General features: G+C 38.9%; 1 pseudogene; it reads right to left on the reverse strand.

Annotated features, from left to right (window-relative positions):
- Window positions 1–7,620: 7,620 nt before the first annotated feature.
- Window positions 7,621–11,383, reverse strand: LOC111958172 (UDP-glucuronosyltransferase 2B1-like; annotated as a pseudogene).
- Between the last annotated feature and the right edge of the window lie 2,867 nt (window positions 11,384–14,250).

A 14,250-nucleotide genomic window follows, 5' to 3' on the forward strand; every position in this document is an offset into this window, starting at 1 on the left:
CACTGATATAAAACTAGAAACACTGATATAAAACTAGAACACTGATATAAAACTAGAACACTGATGTAAAATTAGAACAACTGATATAAACAGAACACTGATTAAAACTAGACACTGATATAAAAACTAGAACACTGATGTAAAACTAGAACACATATAAAAAAAACTAGAACACTGATGTAAAACTAGAACACTGATATAAAACTAGAACACTGGTTAGAAATAGAAACACTGATATAAAACTAGATCACTGGTTTAGAATAGAACTACATAAACTAAAACTATATAAATCTAGAACACTGATATAACAACTAGAACACTGATGTAAAACTAGAACACTGATGTAAAACTAGAACACTGATGTAAAACTAGAAACTATGAAAATAAACACTGAAATGTAAAACTAAACACTGATATAAAACTAGAACACTGGTTAGAATTAAACACTGAGATAAAACTAGAACACTGATGTAAAACTAGAACACTGATATAAACTAGAACACTAGTAAAACATAGAACACTGAGTAAAACTAGAACACTGATGTAAAAACTAGACACTGATGTAAAACTAGAACACTGATGTAAAAACTAGAACACTGATGTAAAACTAGAACACTAGGTAAAAACTAGAACACATGTAAAACTAGAACACTGATAAAAACTAGAAACACTGATAGTAAAACTAGAACACTATAGTAATAAACACTAGTAAAACTAGAACACTAGAAAACTAGAAAATGATATGAAACTAGAAAACTAATATAAAAACTAGAACACTGAATATAAAACTAGAATACTGATATAAAACTAGAACACTGATGAAAACTAAAACACTGATGTAAAACTAGAACACTGATGTAAAACTAGAAACACTGATATAAAACTAGAAAAAACTGATGTAAAACTAGAACACTGATATAAACTCAAACACCGGTTAGAATTAGAACACTGATAATAAAACTAGAACACTGATAAAAACTAGAAAACTGATATAAAAACTAGAACACTGATATAAACTAGAACACATATGAAACTAAACACTAATAAAACTAGAACACTGATATAAAACTAGAACACTGATATAAAACTAGAACACTGACATAAAACAGAAACACTGTTAGAATTAGAAACTGATATAAAATTAGAACACTGATATAAACTAGAACACTGATATAAAACTAGAACACTGATATAAACAGAACATGATATAAAACTAGAACACTGATATAAAACTAGAACACTGATATAAACTAGAACACTAATAAAAAACTAAACACTGATATAAAACTAGAACACTGATGTAAAACTAGAACACTGATGTAAAACTAGAACACTGATATAAACTAGAACACTGATATAAAACAATAGAACACTATATAAAAACTTATAACACATATAAAACTAAAACTGATATAAAACTAGAACACTGATGTAAAACTAGAAACACTATGTAAAACTAGAACACTGATATAAAACTCAAACACTGTTAGAATAAACACTGTATAAAACTAGAAACACTGATATAAAACTAGAACACTCATATAAAACTAAACACGTAATAAATTAGAACACTGATATGAAACTAGAACACTGATATAAAAACTAGAACACTGATGTAATAAACTAGAACACTGATAAAAAACAGAACACTGATATAAACTAGAACACTGAATGAAACTAGAACACTGATATAAAACTAGAACACTGATGTAAACTAGAACACTGATGAAAAACTAGAAACACTGATATAAAACCAGAACATCATATAAACTAGAACACTATATAAAATTAGAACACTGATGTAAAACTAGAACACTATATAAAACTAGAAACACTGATGTAAAACTAACACTGATATAAAACTAGAACACTGAATATAAAACTAAACACTGATGTAAAACTAGACACTGATATAAAACCAGAACACTGAATAAAACTATAACACTGATATTAAAATTAGAACACTGATGTAAAACTAGAACACTGATATAAAACTTAGAACATTGATATAAAACTAGAACACTGATATAAAACTAGAACACTGATGTAAAACTAGAACACTGATGAAAAACTAGAACACTGATGAAAAACTAGAACACTGATGAAAACTAGAACACTGATATAAAACTAGAACACTGATGTAAAACTTAGAACACTATATGAAAAACTAGAACACTGATGTAAAACTAGAAACACTGATGTAAAACTAGAACACTGATATGAAACTAGAACACTGATATAAAACTAGAAACACTGAATATAAAAACTAGAACACTGATATAAAACTAGAAACACATGAGACGATAAACTGGTTTAGAATTAGAACACTGATATAAAACTAAACACGATGAAAACTAGAACACTGATATAAAACTAGAACACTGATGTAAAACTAGAACACTGATATAAAACTAGAACACTGATGTAAAACTTAGAACACTGATATAATAAAACTATATAAAACTAGAAACACTGATAGAAAACTAGAACACTGATATAAAACTAGAAACACTATGTAAAACTAGATCACTGGTTTAGAATTAGAACACTGATATAAAACTAGAACACTGATATAAAACTAGAACACTAGTAAAATTAGAACACTGATATAAAACTAGAACACTGATATGTAAAACTAGAACACTGTATAAAACTAGAACACTGATATAAAACTAGAACACTGATAAAAACTAGAACACTGAGTTAAAACAACACTGGTTTAGAATTATAACACTATATAAAACTAGAACACTGATGAAAAACTAGAACACTGATAGAAAAACTAGAACACTGATGTAAAACAGAACACTGATATAAAACTAGAACACTGATGTAAAAACTAGAACACTGATATAAAACTAGAACACTGATATAAAACTAGAAACACTAGAATAAAAAACTAGAACACTGATATAAAAACTAGAACACTGATATAAAACTAGAACACTGTTTAGAATAGAACACTGATATAAAACTAGATCACGTTTAAATAGAACACTGATGTAAAACTAGAACACTATATAAAAACTAGAACACTGATGTAAAAACTAGAACACTGATATAAAACTAAAACATTAAATAGAACACTGATATAAAACTAGAACACTGATGTAAAAGTAAAACTGAAAACTAGAACACTGATGAAAAACTAGAACACTGATGTAAAACTAGAAACACTATATAAAACTAGAACACTGATGTAAAACTAGAACACTGATATAAAACTAGAACACTGATATAAAACTAGAACACTGATATAAAACTAGACACTGATATAAAACTAGAAACACTGATGTAAAAACTAGATCACTGCTTAGAATAGAACACTGATATAAAACTAGAACACTGATATAAAAACTAAACACTGATATAAAACTAGAACACTGATATAAAACTAGAACACTGATATAAAAACTAGAACACTGATGTAAAACTAGAACACTGATATAAAACTAGAACACTGTTAGAAATAGAACACTGATATAAAACTAGATCACTGTTTAGAATTAGAAAACTGATATAAAACTAGAACACTGATATAAATCTAGAAACACAGATATATAAAACTAGAACACTGATGAAAACTAGATCACTGGTTAAATAGAACACTGATATAAAACGAGAACACTGATGTAAAAACTAGAACACTGATATAAAACTAAACACTGATGTAAAACTAGAACACTGATATAAAACTAGAACACTGTTTAGAAATAAGAACACTGATATAAAACTAGATCACTGAATTAGAAAACTATATAAAACTAGAACACTGAATAAAAACTAGAACACTGATATAAACTAAACACTGAGTAAAACTAAAACACTGATGTAAAAACTAGAACAACTATATAAAACTAGAACACTATATTAAAAACTAGAACACTGATATTAAAACTAGAACACTGATTATAAAACTAGAACACTGATGTAAAACTAGAACACTGATAAAACTAGAACACTGAGTAAAACTAGAACACTGATAAAAACTAGAACACTGATATAAAACTAGAATACTGATAAAAACTAGAACACTGATGAAAACTAGAACACTGATGTAAAACTAGAACACTGATATAAAACTAGAACACCTATGTAAAACTAGAACACTGATATAAAACTAAACACGGGTTTAAATATAGAACACCTGATATAAAACGAGAACACTGATATAAAACTAGAAAACTATATTAAAACTAGAACACTGATATAAAACTAGAACACTGATATGAAACTAGAACACTGATATAAAACCAGAACACTGATATAAAACTAGAACACTGATAATAAAATTAGAACACTGATTAAAAACTATGAAATAGAACACTAGTAAAACTAGAACACTGATATAAAACTAGAACACTGATATAAAACTAGAACACTGAGTAAAACTAGAACAAACTGATATAAAACTAAACACTATATAAAACTAGAACACTGTTTAGAATAGAACTGATATAAATAAAACACTGATATAACAACTAGAACACTGATGATTAAAACTAAACCATATGTAAAACTAGAACACTGATGATAAAACTAGAACACTGATGTAAAACTAGAACACTGATGTAAAACTAGAACACTGGTTAGAATAAAACACTGAAAAAACTAGACACTATATAAAACTTAGAACACTGATGTAAAACTAGAACACTGATATAAAACTAAACACTGGATATAAAAACTAGAACACTGATATAAAACTAGAACACTGTATGTAAAACTAGAAAACTGATGTAAAAACTAGAACACTGATTAAAACTAGAACACTGATATAAAAACTAGAACACTGATGTAAAACTAGAACCACTGATGTAAACTAGAACACTGATATAAAACTAGAACACTATAAAATCTAGAACACTGATGTAAAACTAGAACACTGATTAAAACTAGGAACACTGATATAAAACTAAGAACACTGATAAAACTAGAACACTGATGTAAAACTAGAACACTGATGTAAAACTAGAACACTGGTTTAGAATTAGAACACTGATATAAAAATAGAATGTCACTTTGTTTTACGTAAAATAAACATTGACAAACTACCAACCATCATTCATTAAACAAAAAATCACACATTTGAAAAGGAAAAATAACTCAGTCTTTTATGCGCATACTCACCGTTCTGTGATGATTTTTGTCGTGTTTTTTATGATCATGATGTAAACTGAACAGAGGGAAGTCAGCATCTGTTTGTCTTCAGGGCCAACCAAAACAGAAACATAAAGTACTAGCCCATGGCTCATCCTTACTTTCACACAAAAATGTATAATTATCATGTACTAACAGAAGTCAATGGTATTCAATGGCTTGTCATGTATTTCTGCAGCTGCTCCAGGTTAAACAGCATCCTTTTCCTCTGATAGAATTTCCACTCCCAAGGTGGGCCGGAAAGCAGCGAAGGAGCTAAGAAGTAATTAAGCTTCTATTTTGAATTWATTTTTATCTGATACCTGCTCACAGAACTGAGACTGACAGACTGACAGTGGAGATTCGTACATAACGGAGGCCCTAAGGATGAAAATCCTGGAATAAGAAGGACCCGAACACCACTCGTCTCCTTATCGCGTCGCACAGGTGTATCTGAGTCTTATTGAACATACACCTGGCTGTGTGTGCCTGACAGTTCTGTTTACTTAACAGCCCCTATTCAAATCCTCTCCCAGCAAGACATATGAGAGATATGCCCTGCAAGTAAACAGGCTGATTGGGTGAATGAAGTGTCACTTGATTGATTTTCTTGTCTCGCTGTCATTGTGATTTTGAGAATGACTGTGATAATAATGACAAAATAATTTAATGGACAATAGTAAATCCCTGATCAGGAAATGGCTCTTGCTTGTGAGGGTGACTGTGATGAGCAATCAGGTACTGTGTAGTTAGTATGGCAACAGTGGTCCACACTGTTCAAAGGAGAGTTCATCTTTTGGTCGCAAAGGGGTCTTTTCTTTTAAGCAATGTCTGATGGTCTTCAAGATGCTGTATCACTGAGCTAAAATACGTTCCTTCGCTGTACACCTACCCAGATGCGTTGTCATGCCTACAGGGAGCTAACAGCACATCACACTTAATCCAAACTGTCCTGTAACTACTCTAACCTAACGTAGCAGGTGTACAATAAACACCTGAGCGGGGTCCCCACATCCGGTTTTCAGGGGAAAAGGAAGCTAAGTTGAAGATACACACGTGGTCCCGTGTGGCTCAGTTGGTAGAGCATGGCGCTTGCAACGCCAGGGTTGTGGGTTCATTCCCCACGGGGGGACCAGGATGAATATGTATGAACTTTCCAAATTGTAAGTCGCTCTGGATAAGAGCGTCAGCTAAATGACTTAAATGTAAATGTAATGTTTCCAGTTTCTTCCGACCCCGCTGAGCCTAGCCGCCAACAGAGGTGCTCTGATGAAAATAAACAAATATTTTCAACTGTCAGCAGTCCGTTCCTGTTGACAGGCTTATTATCGGTTCAGTTGTGAAATTCTCTCTCTCTCTCTCTCTCTCTCTCTCTGAGTGATTGATGCAATACTAATGGGAAGACAGCAATGTCCCCTCTCCCTGAAGGGAGAATGTGAGCTAGATAGAACAACAACATACGTAATACATGTAAATTGTGGCAGTTCTACTCTACCATTGTGAATGATGTATTCCATTTCTGCCATGCTTCTAAATCGATCAATACATCCACTCTTTCTCATAATGTTATATAGGAAACAGTCTTGGGTTTGAATAAAGCATGCAGTGCACTCTACTCAGCCTTCTGGACAGCCATATGAGGATACATCTGTCTTCTTCCATTCTACTCTGACCTCTCTTCCCTTTCCCAAAACATCCTGCCAATGATGGCAATCTGTATTCACCCAGCAATCCTCAAGACCTTGTCCTTGAAACATTATCTGTGTTTAATATTGCATAGTGTTTTAACCAACAATATTGGAAAGAGATTTCAGTAATGCATGAATAATTTCATCTGTGTTCATAATGGCCTAGTGTGGGCTTGATTCATGATCTATTCAGTAAACATTGAGTAACAGCATTTGGAGGATGGAATCTCTGTTGTCCTCCTGATGCACTGAGAGAGTATGGCGGCTGGTGGAGACAAACCCTGACCGTGTAGACCGATATTCACTGGCATTAAACAAGAGGCTGGCACAGCAGCCACTCAGGCCTGTAGCTGTAATGGGAAACTGTAGCGGATGACAGCTAATCAAAGCTAGCTTAGTATCACACAGAAAGGTCTCATTCCCAAGACCTAAAGTACTTCAAAACAAGGAGTAGGGTGAAGATCAGTTTGGTATTTCATCCACTAATGGTTAAGATTAGGATTTGGGAAGTATAAGATTAAACTTCATCCTGAACCCTACAACTGCTCAAGCTGTACTTAATGAGTGAGGATAACATTTTGACACTTTAAAAATGAAATGCATATATATTGCCAAAGCTGTATAATTTTAAATACTAGCATAAATTATTGGAGCATTCTTATGGATTTGGCAGAAAGAAAGGTTTTAGAAAGACTACCAGCAAATAATATTTTTAATATTTGATAATATTAGATGTATTGATAATTTTATAATATATTGATATCCCGAATTAAAGCCTCAAAACACATCTGTATCATTCATGTTTTACTTTCCTCCTACAAAGCACCTTACACCATAAAAACCTTACAGCTAAAATGCTAACCAGCGTTATGAGCAACATAACTGCTAGCAGCGTGGCTATGACATCAAAAGAGTGGTAGGTGAATCAGGATATCTTGTAGGACTCTCCTCAGATAAGCTGCTCCTTTGTTCCATATCACAAACTTGATCCAGAACATGGCAAAGTCCAGTGGCTTAATGGTTTGGTCCATGTGCAGCCTGGACAGCCTTTGCATATTCTCCCTGTAGGACGACACATAGAMCTCAGCCTTCACTGCCTCCAGGAAGACATCTCTGTCTAAGGTGGCGATATCCACTATCTTAGCCACTCCCTTAGCCCTCATCCTGTTGAGGTTATCAGGCTGGTCGAAGATCAACGGGAGGCTGACTATGGGGACACCTTGGTAGATGGCCTCCTGGACTCCGTTGGTGCCCCAGGAGGTCGTTCTGTGAAAGCCAGTCCACCAGTAAGGTGTTGTTGCACATGGAGGTGGATCTCTTCCCAGCGTGCCTCCAGATGACCTTCTGAGGCAGTTGGGCGAATGCAGTGGTGATGTCTTCAGGGATGTCCTCAGGAAACTGTCCAAACAAGGTGCCTAGGGATATAATGATGACCCCATGGTCCCTGGAGCTCTGGACAAATTCCTCCATGTCCTGGGGAAGCGACATGGAGGGCTTGCACTGGAAGCTGCCCATGTAGACCCCTTTGGCATGGTAGGACTCGGGAAATCAAAGATAAAGTAATTCATTATGAGTCAAATGTCTGCTGCCTGGAAGAACGTCATGTAGTGAACGTCAGTGTCGAAGTGACAAAGTTTAGCTAGGGTTTAGGAGATATGCGATTTGAAAATAAGACATTTTTACCCTCTCAAGAAAAGTAATTTTGTCTGTCAACTTTGCTCCTATTGTTGGGGCATACTTTTGGTCATGTAGTGGATGTGGACACCTGCTCGTCCAACATCTCATTCCAAAATCATGGGCATTAAAATGGAGTTGATCCCCCCTTTGCTGATATAACAGCCTCCACTCTTCTGGGAAGGCTTTCTTCTAGATGTTGGAACATTGCTGCGGGGACTTGCTTCCATTCAGCCACAAGAGCATTAGTAAGGTTGGGCACTGATGTTGGCCGATAAGGCCTTTTTCGCAGTTGACATTCCAATTCATCCCAAAGGTGTTCAATGGCATTGAGGTCAGAGCTCTGTGCAGGCCAGTGAAGTTATTCAACAAGCCATTTCTGTATGGACCTTGCTTTGTGCACAGGGGCATTGTCATGAGGAAACAGGAAAAAGACTTCCCCAAACTGTTGCCACAAAGTTGGAAGCACAGAATCATCTAGAATGTTATTGTATGCTGTGGTCGTTAAGATTTCACTTAGTGGCGCAGTGGTAACTTAGTCTCTAGTGATAGCTGTGCCACTAGAGATTCTTGGTTCGAGTCAAGACTCTGTCGCAGCCGGCCGCGACCGGGAGACCCATGGGGCAGCACACAATTGGCCCAGCGTCATCCGGGTTAGGGGAGGGTTTGGCCAGCAGGGATATCCTTGTCCCATCGCGCACTAGCGACTCCTGTGGCGGGCTGGGCGCAGTGCACGCTGACACGGTAGCCAGGTGCATGGTGTTTCCTCCGACACATTGGTGCGGCTGGCTTCCGGGTTAAGTGGGCATTGTGTCAAGAAGCAGTGTGGTTTGGATGGGTTGTGTTACAGAGGACACAGGGCTCTCGACCTTCCCCTCTCCTGAGTCTGTATGTGAGTTGCAGCGATGAGACAAGACTGTAACTACCAATTGGATACCACGAAATTGGGGAGAAAACGTGGTAAAAAATTATATAAATAAAAAAGTTTTTTTTTTTTTACTTCACTGGAACTAAGGGTAACCTAGCCCGAACCATGAAAAACAGCCCCAGACCATTATTCCTCCTCCACCAAACTTTACAGTTGGCACTATGCATTGGGGCAGGTAGCGTTCTCCTGGCATCCGCCAAACCCAGATTTGGCCGTCGGACTGCCAGATGGTGAAGCGTGATTCATCACTCCAGAGAACGCTTTTTCACTGCTCCAGAGTCCAATGGCGGCTTTACACCTGTAATGGATTTCCTCTTCGTCTGAGGAGGAGTAGCAAGGATCGGACCAATGTGCAGCGTGGTAAGTGTCCATAATGAAATATTTAATGAATCAACAGAACACTGGAACAAAATAACAAAGTACAAACAACAACCGAAACAGTCCCGGTATGGTGCAAACACTGACACAGGACAACACCCACAAACACAACAGAAAACAGGCTACCTAAATATGGCTCCCAATCAGAACAACGACTGACACCTGCCTCTGATTGAGAACCATACTCCACCATAGTCTTGGCCCACTTATGTGGCGCTTTGGAGCGCGACCCTCGCCGCCGACCTCGGACTGGGGACCCTTTCAGCGGCCCCGAATAGACGGGAGACTCCGGCAGCACCGAGTGAAGGGCGACTCCGGCAGCGCCGGAGTGACGGGCAGCTCCCTGACTGACGGGCCGGCTCAGGCAGCTCCTGACTGACGGGCGGCTCAGGCAGCTCCTGACTGACGGGCGGCTCAGGCAGCTCCTGACTGACGGGCGGCTCTGGCTGCTCCGGAGGAGGGAGACTCTGGCTGCTCCGGACAGGAGGGAGACTGGCTGCTCCAGACAGGAGGGAGATCTGGCTGGCCGGACAGGAGGGAGACTCTGGCGCGCCGGACAGGAGGAGACTCTGGCTGCTCCGGACAGGAGGGAGACTCTGGAGGCTCCGGACTAGAGGGCGTCGCTGGAGGCTCCGGACTGACGTCCTTCGTTGGAGGCCTCATGCCATGGATCCTCACCGCAGGTTTCGTGCCATGGATCCTCACTGGAGGTTCTTTGCCATGGATTATCACTGGATTGGAGAGACACACGAAGGCCTGGCTCTGGGAGAAGGCACAGGTCACCAGGCTGGGGAGACATGCAGGAGGGTTAGTGCTTAGCAGAGCACAGAACTCACCAGGCTGGGGAGACATGCAGGAGGCCTTGTCCTTGGCCGAGGCACCGGATGCACTGGACCGTGGAGGCGCACTGGCGGTCTCGAGCGCAGAGCTAGCACCACTCTTCCTGGCTGGATCCCCCCTGTAGCCCGGCAAGTGCGGGGAGTTGGAACAGGCGCCATGGGCTGTGCTGGCAAACTGAGACACCGTGCGTAGGGCTGGTGCAGTATACCCCGGGCCGAGGAGACGCACTGGAGACCAGACGCGCTGAGCGGCATCATCCCTCCTGGCTCGATGCCACTCTAGCCCGGCCGATTCGAGGAGCGTGATGTAGCGCACCGCGGCTATGCGTGCGCACTGGGGACATTGTGCGCTCCCCCGCATAACACGGTGCCTGCCCAGTCACTCTCTCGCCACGGTAAGCACGGGGAGTTGGCTCAGTGCTCCTACTGAGTCCGCCAATCTACCCGTGTGCCCACCCAAAAAAATGGGCGCTCTCGTGCCTACCTCGCTCCAATTCCTCGTAGTGGCGCCGCTCCGCTCTAGATGCTTCCAGCTCCTCTTTGGACGCCGATACTCCCCCGGCTGTGCCAGGGTCCTTTGCTCTCCAAAATTTCTCCATGTCCAGGAGTCCAGAACCTCTGCTCCTGGTTACCACGCTGCTTGGTCTTCTTTTTTTGGGTGGTTCTGTATGGATTTCCTCTTCGTCTGAGGAGGAGTAGCAAGGATCGGACCAATGTGCAGCGTGGTAAGTGTCCATAATGAAATATTTAATGAATCAACAGAACACTGAACAAAATAACAAAAGTACAAACAAACAACCGAAACAGTCCCGTATGGTGCAAACACTGACACAGGAAACAACCACCCACAAAACACAATAGAAAACAGGCTACCTAAATATGGCTCCCAATCAGAGACAACGACTGACACCTGCCTCTGATTGAGAACCATACTAGGCCAAACACATAGAAATATAACAACAGAACAAAACATAGAAAAACAACATAGAATGCCCACCCCAACTCACGCCCTGACCAACTAAAATAAAGACATAAAAAAGGAACTAAGGTCAGAACGTGACAACACCAATCCAGCCGATGCTTGGGATTGCGCATGGTGATCTTAGGCTTGTGTGCAGATTCTTGGCCATTGAAACCCATTTCATGAAGCTCCCGACGAACAGTTATTTTGCTGGTTGCTTCCAGAGGCCGTTTGGAACTCGGTAGTGAGTTGCAACCGAGGACAGGCGATTTTTACGCTCTACGCGCTTCAGCACTCGGTTGTTCCATTCTGAGAGCTTGTGTGGCCTACCACTTCACGGCTGAGCCGTTGTTGCTCCTAGACGTTTCCACTTCACAGTAACAGCACTTACAGTTGACTGGCGTAGCTCTAGCAGGGCAGAAATTTGATGAACTGACTTGTTGATAAGGGGGTATCCTATGACGGTGCCACGTTGAAAGTCACTGAGCTCTTCCGTAAGGCCATTCTACTGCTTGTCTATGGAGATTGCATGGTTGTGTGATCGATTTTAAACACCTGTCAGCAACAGGTGTGGCTGAAAGGATGGAAGTTCAATACATAGCTAGATGTAGAAGGCTAATGTTAACTAGCTCACGTTGCCCATGAAAGGAAGTTAGGCTAGCGAGCAAGCATTTTAGCCAGGTAGCCTAGGACCATTTTTTTTTTTAAACGTGCACTGTATGACAGAGTGATAGACCGTTTTGTCGACAGGATGATGTCATTGGCATTTCTCTACCAGTAGGGTGTCAACATGTTTGTTCTACTTGCATGAACGCACGCACACACAGACACAAATCAGAACCATGGACAGCCATATCAAATTTAGCTTAGGTAAATTGGACACAATTGTTTTGGTATCTTTTATTTGTCACTGTATTACACTAAGCATAGGTGATTTGATGATGTTGAAATGTTGGTTGAAATTGTGCTGGAATAGTGAGATGTTAATTAAAACATCACGATGCCCCAAAAGGTGAAAACAAAACAAACGTTTCAGCCTCAGGCCATCATCAGTGTAAATCGTTGGCACACACACCTGGCTTGAAGGATAATTGCWCACTATGAGGTTGGAATAATACTGTAAAAATTATGATAATGCCCTTTTAGCATAATAGGCGGTCTGTTTGTTTGAACAGACCGCCTGAAATTTCTGCCCGTTTTGGTAGGTTGGAATTTTGGCCTGCCTGGTGACATCACCAAGCGGTAAAATAGTTAATAGACCATTAAGAAATAGAGTTCCAAACCTCTCTGCCAGTGCCAATAACAGCTAGTTTTCAGTTTTACCCTCCCCACTCAGACAACTGTTAAAGTGGAATTACACAAAAAATATAAATGTGTTAGTTTTCTTCCAGACGTAAAAATAATGGCCTGATGTGATTTAAGCATTGACATGGACTCACAACATCCAATTGTGTTTTTTCTCTATGAACAATTGTACTTTTGAGAGTGAAAAACAAACACAATCTAAAACCAGATACATTAAACTGTGTAAACATAATTTGGGAAACATGTCAAATATAATTTGTGGAGAAAATCTGAGATTTCATAGGGCCCCTCTTAGAGTTGTTTATTAACCATTATTTCACCAGGTATACTGACAGAAACGTGCACTTCACTTCTTTCTCTTGTACACTAAGGACCCGGAGAAGAGTTGCAGGGATGAGAAGAGAAGAACGGGCCTATTTGAAAGCAATAAAAAAAAAAATTGCTCACAACATGTTTCATTTGTTAAAAGTAGCTCTCGTGCTTGAAAAGGTTGTAGACCCCTGATGTAAAGTAACAACCTCCAATTATTATTATTTTTCATAATATATACAACTAAAGTATTTATATCAGCTCCATCAGACACCAAAAGGGATTTCATTTTTAGAATTATTATCCAAGTGTTTAAAGGCCTTGATTGTTTAATTCTAACATTATATTATTCAAACATGTAATACAAATCTCCAAACTTATTTTTCTTATTTCGTTAGCATTTTAGCATGTTTTTCTATATTTAGAACATAAAACAACATTTAAAAAGCAAACATTATCCCTTAGGTCTAGAACAGCAAATACCGAAATTGTTTAAGCATATGTTGTGTAACAGTAATTACAATATTTTTTCTGAATACTGACAAAAAAAWATATCTTAAGGGGGTTAGCCATCAATGAGAGAGTTGACAACCAATTCTCAAAACATACAGTACATGTACATATTTTTGCCTCTAAAAATYGTTCAATAAAACCTTTGTAAAATACAGAAAATGATTTGTTTGAAAATCCCCAATAAAAACATGGTGTATGATGTGTTTACAGTATATGCTATCTGGGGGCCCTGACCTCCGGGGGACTCCAGAGTCTGTCAGGGGACCATTCAAGGCTATTCTCAAACAAATCAGTGTTCCTGGGACTTGTAATAACACATTATTGTTACTGCATGATGAAATTGTCTTGCCTAACAGTCAGATCTCCATCCAATCTTTTCATTATTTTAGCAGCAGTGTGTTAGAACTGTGGAGAACTGCAACATGATGTCAATGTACACTGTCTTCAGTTTCATCCCTTGCTTCCTCCATATTTGCACATTTTCACTTCTATTTGCACTTCAGATGACCTTAGCCA

The sequence above is a fragment of the Salvelinus sp. IW2-2015 genome, linkage group LG33 (genome assembly GCF_002910315.2).
Source record: "Salvelinus sp. IW2-2015 linkage group LG33, ASM291031v2, whole genome shotgun sequence".
In the NCBI taxonomy this organism is placed as follows: domain Eukaryota; kingdom Metazoa; phylum Chordata; class Actinopteri; order Salmoniformes; family Salmonidae; genus Salvelinus; species Salvelinus sp. IW2-2015.